The following is a 6,065-nucleotide window of genomic DNA, read 5'->3' as shown; positions in this document are numbered from 1 at the left end:
ATGGTTCTAGAAGCATCTACAGCTAACCGGGCGTCCCAAACCGGCTCAAACGCTCGGGCGGTCCGTCCGGTCATTGATCGGTCAAGAAAATTTGGCCCAGTCGGTCATTTGAAATGGATCTCAAACACTCGGGTTGTCCGGTATAACTCATATCCAGCCGAAATATAGGACGGATATGGGGTTGTCCGGGTGCGTCTCACGCGTCAGCCTGGCTCACCCGACCCCACACCCAATCTGAAAACCCTAACTCACTTCAGTCTCGATCCGTATATTCTTCTCCCCATCGATTTCTTCATCCGATCCACTCCGACGACTCCGGCGACCATGTCGAGCGTCGGCAGCCGCTCCCCCCCTTCCCCGACTCCGACAAGGAACTGGCCTTCCGCATTGCCCTCGAGAGGTCCAAGGTGGACACGGGTGGCAGATCCGGATCGGACGCCTCGTCTCTCTCTCCCGTCGGCACAGCAAGACGTCGGCGCCGGCTCCTCTCGGCCCATGCGGGCTGCGTAGTTTGCGCCTCCCCACGCTGTCCCTGCCCCCGCTGGCTGTTGCTCCCTCACGCGGGTAGCGGTGGGTGCTTGTGCCTTGTCAACCGGCCCGGCCACACACGCCGAAGTCGGAGGAGCGCGCCGCCCGTCGCGAGAGGTAGCGGGCAAGGAAGAGGGACGCGACAGAGAGCTCTGTCCGCCGCCGCCGCAGGTTATCGGCGGAGCACGATGCTTTCTTCAATATAGTTTCAATTTTAGGCGTGGTTTTAAGTTGTCCATCGTGTATGTGAACTTCGGTGGTTCTTTGAACATGGCCGTGATTTTTGGTGAATGAGCGAGAGGCGTGAACGGACGTGGGACGGGGCGAGCTGCAGAGCTTCCAAAGGCCGCCGCGCACCGCGGTAAGGGTGGCGCCCGCGCTAGGCCAAGGCGTACGTACGTGGGGTCTCCTCCCCGAACGGCCCAACGGATCAGGGTGGCCAGGGTGGCCAGGCAGTACGGACGAGCCGGGGCACGTGACGCACCGCTGGCCCTGGCCGCGCACCCTCGCCTTTGAGGGCGAGCGGCGAAAAGAGAGCACGCACGGTTCTGTGTAGGCACGTATAAATACTACAGCAAGGAAAAAAAAGGTACTTATCCGCGACACCGTCTTTCGCCGGGGCACGCTTTAAAGCTAGAAACGGAGTGAATACGAGCATGTGACGCCTGGCTGCTCGTAACAGTCAAAGTAAAAAAAGGGCGTCACATGCAAGACACAATGGTGTACGTTTGTGCCTCTTTATTATTAATCCCCATCAAGTTCAGGCATCCATCCATCAGAATGGCATCACAGACGAACCATTTGCCCGGTCAAACAAGAGCTCTCATCGTATACTGCAGAGCGCACCGCATTCCGTTTCCATCAGGCGCGCACCACATGCATGCACAGACGCTTGACGTGGATAAATATTTCCGATAATGATCGATCGACGGTGGACTTGGACAAGTATTGTTTAGGATAAGAGAGCCCTCCATTATTTCACATGGCAATGGTTCGGCCGCGCACAGAGGGGGTACGTACGGCCCGGCACAGCCTGTGAGAAGAGCATAACTGCACGACCGTCAGCCTGTCAGATTCCTGCGCACGGAGGGTGCCGTCAACCGCAGGAAACACAAAGGTCACAGCACTGCTCCCCGTTCACCACCACCGCCACCACTGTAGTCCTCCACGGGCACACCGGTGTATGTCACATTTCTCCACAGTCGCGCCCACTGTTCTCATACACAAGATTGACCCCCAGGGTCCAAAGGAGAATCGTGCGCGTCCGGATCAGCGCGATCCCAATCCCATGCAACATGCATGCATCGGTCCAATCCATCGGCCGTCGCCGTTATCACGGTCCTGTGATTCGCGGGCGGGAAACGGCCAACGTCCCATGCACCCACCGGCCACCGCAAGTGGTCAGCCGTCCGGGACCGGGAGGCGTCGCTCCGCCGCTCGCCCTCGCATGTGATGTGCCGCTGCCCGGCGCCCTTCCAATTCCAACGCCGCGTCCGCATGTGACCAGCCCAAGCTCGTCCGTGTCCATCTTTGCGCGCTTGCCCCTGAGTACACCCATGGCGCGAGAGGTTCCATCCTACGCATGCATGCATCCATTGGCACGCCGCGCGGCATGGGATGGGAACGGTGCCTTTCTCCATGGGAAAGGAAAGAGCGTGCAGTGCAGTCGGACCCTAGTCACGTTTTGAAGCAGCAGCTTAGGGTCTGGTTTCAATAAGTCACCTGACTTATAAGTCACGCCTGTTTGGTTGTCATCTGATCACACCTTTCCACCTTATTTTTTATGTAAATAAAGATGATGGAACCTACGTAAAAATGTGACTTATAAGTTTTAAGTTGAGGTGGAGCAACTAATGACTTATAAGTTAGGTCTGTTTGGCAAAATAAGCCCTTTTTTTTTCACTTTTCGACTTATAAGTTGGTGACTTATTTGAAACCAAACAGGCCCTTGGCTACACGGTTGGGCGATTTCCATTTTCTTCTTCTTTTAGAATTGGTTTTATAAAGCGAATAAACCTGTGGTTGAGTTGGTTAGGTGGACAGTGGTATCCCCAACCTACCAGAGTTCAAATCCTGGTGCTCGCATTATTCCTGGATTTATTTCAGAATTTCCGGCGATGCGCTTTCAGTGGAAGGAGACGTTCCCGTCGACGACGAAGCGCCTACGGTGACTTTGTAAATCTCAAGATGATATGCCGGCTCAGTCTTTCGGAGGTGTTCATAGGGGTAGGGTGTGCGTGTGTGCGTTCATAGGGATGAGTGTATGCGCGTGTGTATGAGCGCTTGTGTTTGTACTGATGCTAAAAAAAAATTGGTTTTGTAAAGCGTTGCAACAGAGGGCTGATCATTGCGCAAAAGGAGTATTAGTACCAGTGCAGCGCGGGTAGGTGTCGGGGGCGAGTGGATATTGAATGGCATGGGAGCCACTTCCACCCGGCTGGCCTCAATCTCAATTGGTGAGTCTAGGCAGGGGGTTCGAGTGGACGCCACTTGGGGGTGTTGCTCTCCAACAGGACATCCCCTCGATCGATGCTCCCCCGGGAGCTCGATGCAAATGAGAAGAGTCTCTCCCTGGACCACGAACAATGGTGATAAAATTTTCATGCCCGCAAAACCGGGGTTAAATTCGAAAAAAAAAACGTTAAGCCAAACCCCGTGAATTTTCGAGCAATGTAGCAGTGAGATTTTCCACCTGTGTAGTAGGAGCAGTACGTGGTACACATGTGCAGTGGGTGGGCAGAGCTCATAAAAATCAGCGCTTACCCGAAGCGGTGCATCATCACGTCAGGTCAGTGAAAGAAGGAAAGGGGGAAGGAAGCGTGGCCCTGCGTGGCTGCCATCAGTACGAGGACCACCGCGAGCGTCCGAAAGCGAGCCATGCCGTGCCATGGATCTGGAGTAGTAACATTCTTTTTTGGTTAATTTATACTCAGTGTCTGCAGCTTTGATCTTCACCCGCCCATCCATCGCACGCGCATGGGAAAGGAAAGGGGTTTCCACTCCCGTCGGAGCGAGTACGCCGTCCTCAGCGTGCCCTGCATGTCTCGGTTTTAGGCCAACTCCATCACGCCACCCTAAACAGACGTTCGGATTGACTGGATTTTGTCCCTTTAAGGCGTCGATGGGTTTGCCCGTGTCCGGCTTTGTCAGATAGGTCGTGCGTGCGCCCACCGTGCGGCCGCATCTCAAATCGTGTCCGGGGTGGACATGAATAAAAAATATATAAAAACTAGAATGAAATAATTAAAAAAGTAAATAAACGCATTTAAAAAACATAAAACATATATAGAGGTCGGCCACAGAACGGCCCAGTTTCCACGGCCACTTAAAAGGCCCAGTTTCATAATTAACATATAAAAACAAAATAAAAAAACGCCTCCCACACGCTCCTACCGCGCCCGTCGGTGCCGTGGCCGTCGCTGTCTTCACTGGCCGCCGATGTCGCCGTCGTCGCTGACGAGGTCGACGTAGGCCGGCGGCGTCCATAGGTGGGCCGGCGGTGCGTGGTAGACGGGGGCGGGCTGGACGGCCGGAGGTGCCTGCACCACCTCCTTCCGTGGCGACGCCTCCCGCTCCAGTGACCGCTGATGAAGCTATGTACCTAGGGTAGGGTCATGGACCTGTCCTAACTGCCCTACCCAAGGACATCTCTAGAAGAAATCACCTTTCAATCGACTTGGAGGTGTTCCACTCGACAGACTCGAAGACACTCGACCAAGAAGCAATCACTCGACCAGGATTCAACCACTCGACGGCCGGGAGACCTAAAGTCACTCTGCATGCTAACGGTCGGTCATGAAGTAGCTTTTATGGTCATCATAGCACTTTATTAGGGGCGTTACCAGTAACGCCCGACCTTAATGTATTTAAAGCCCTGCATAACTGAGGGCCGGAGGGGCCTGGCGAACTCTATATAAGACACCCCCCTTCTCAGTGTAAAGGGTTTGCACCCCTGTAATTCATACACACATAATCCAGTCGACCGCCTCCGGGCTCCGAGACGTAGGGCTATTACTTCCTCCGAGAAGGGCCTGAGCTTGTAAACCTCGTGTGCTTACAACTACTCCATAGCTAAGATCTTGCCTCTTCATACCTACCCCCTACATTACTGTCAGACTTAGAACCACGACAGTTGGCGCCCACCGTGGGGCAGGTGTCTTAGCGATTTGTTGGAAGAGTTGCGATCTTTTTCGATCCAAATCATCATGGTTTTTGGCGGAGTTTTGGTGGAGGGCCGCGAGATCCGTCTCGGCGCGCTCACGTTCATCGCCGACGACTCCGCTTGGCTCCGCTCGACGTCGACGCACTCCCTGTCCGCGGAGCAACACACTTTCGCGTGCGCGTTCGCGGCGTCCTCTTGCGGCAACCGTCGACCCATTATCGGTCGGCCCCTGTGTTGTCCTCCCTCCCTGTTTCCTGCTGGCGCAAGCGCTCCGGTCGGTCGAGACTTCAGCGGTGGGTGAGACATGCGGTGGCACGCCAGTCGGCCACCCCTCAAGTCGCGGCGATCGAGCCCGACGAATCCCTCTACGGCCTGTTTGACCTATCGACTGGCTCCGCAGAGACCGCATCCCAGTGCGACAACAGTGATCCTGCGGCGGAGGTTCTGATGGTCGATGGACCGCCCAGTCCTCCCATTTTCCCCGCACCAACGGAGGCGCGGGTGGAGGCGAACCGTCGCATACCCATGAGGAATATCTCCCCAAGCCTCTCATGTTGCCGCAGAGAGAAGAACTTCGTCGCCGGAACATGGATGCACTGCACACTCCTATCATTGGAGAAATCCCCGAGGCTCGTGCCTTGGGGGACGCGCGCCTGGCAAACTTGGCCGAGCGCACTCGACTGGAGAACCTCCAGCGAGCACTCGACGAGCGTGCGCAACAACGGGTTCCAGAATCCAGTCGACGTTAGCTCTTTCCGCCCCCGCAGGTATATCGAACTCCGATTCAGAATTTAGCAGCTGCAACCCGTATAGCAGAGTCGATTCAGCCTTCCCAGTCAGAGGCTGGCAGAGGCTTGCTGCAGATCAGAGCGTTACTCCGGGCAGCAGGAGACCAGAATTCCGCTGTTTCTCAGTCGCGGAACATGATTCATAGCAGATCCATTGCTGCAGACATAGTCCAGTCGGCTCATAGCCCAAGATTGCCCCCGAGGCGTGAGGGACGTGGGGACCGGCGTGATCGGTACGGAAACCGTGAGCAGTATGATCACCGATTCGATCGCGGCGACCGACGTCGAGTGCCCCCCCCCGAGGAGTGGATCGTATGTGTCTTGACAGCAGGATGACAGGCGCCCTCGTAGTGTTGGGTGAAGGATTCCAATCGACCCCAGGGAACCAGACTTTGATGCGAGATCCGTCCTCGTTCAAGGTTTGGTCGACAGGAACAGAGCTCACCGAGAAGGTCACGACAGAGATGCACCTATCAGCAGCGGAGTACATGTTTCGGGGCCAGAGTGCTTTAGTAGAGCCATCAGGACCGCTGTGATTCCTCCCAACTTCAGGTTGGCGACTGGAGTCAGTAAGTTCACTAGTGAGT

The sequence above is a fragment of the Triticum dicoccoides genome, chromosome 6A, assembly GCF_002162155.2.
Source record: "Triticum dicoccoides isolate Atlit2015 ecotype Zavitan chromosome 6A, WEW_v2.0, whole genome shotgun sequence".
In the NCBI taxonomy this organism is placed as follows: Eukaryota; Viridiplantae; Streptophyta; class Magnoliopsida; order Poales; family Poaceae; genus Triticum; species Triticum dicoccoides.
The sequence above is the reverse complement of the archived record's forward strand: the minus strand, read 5'-3'. Positions refer to the sequence as shown.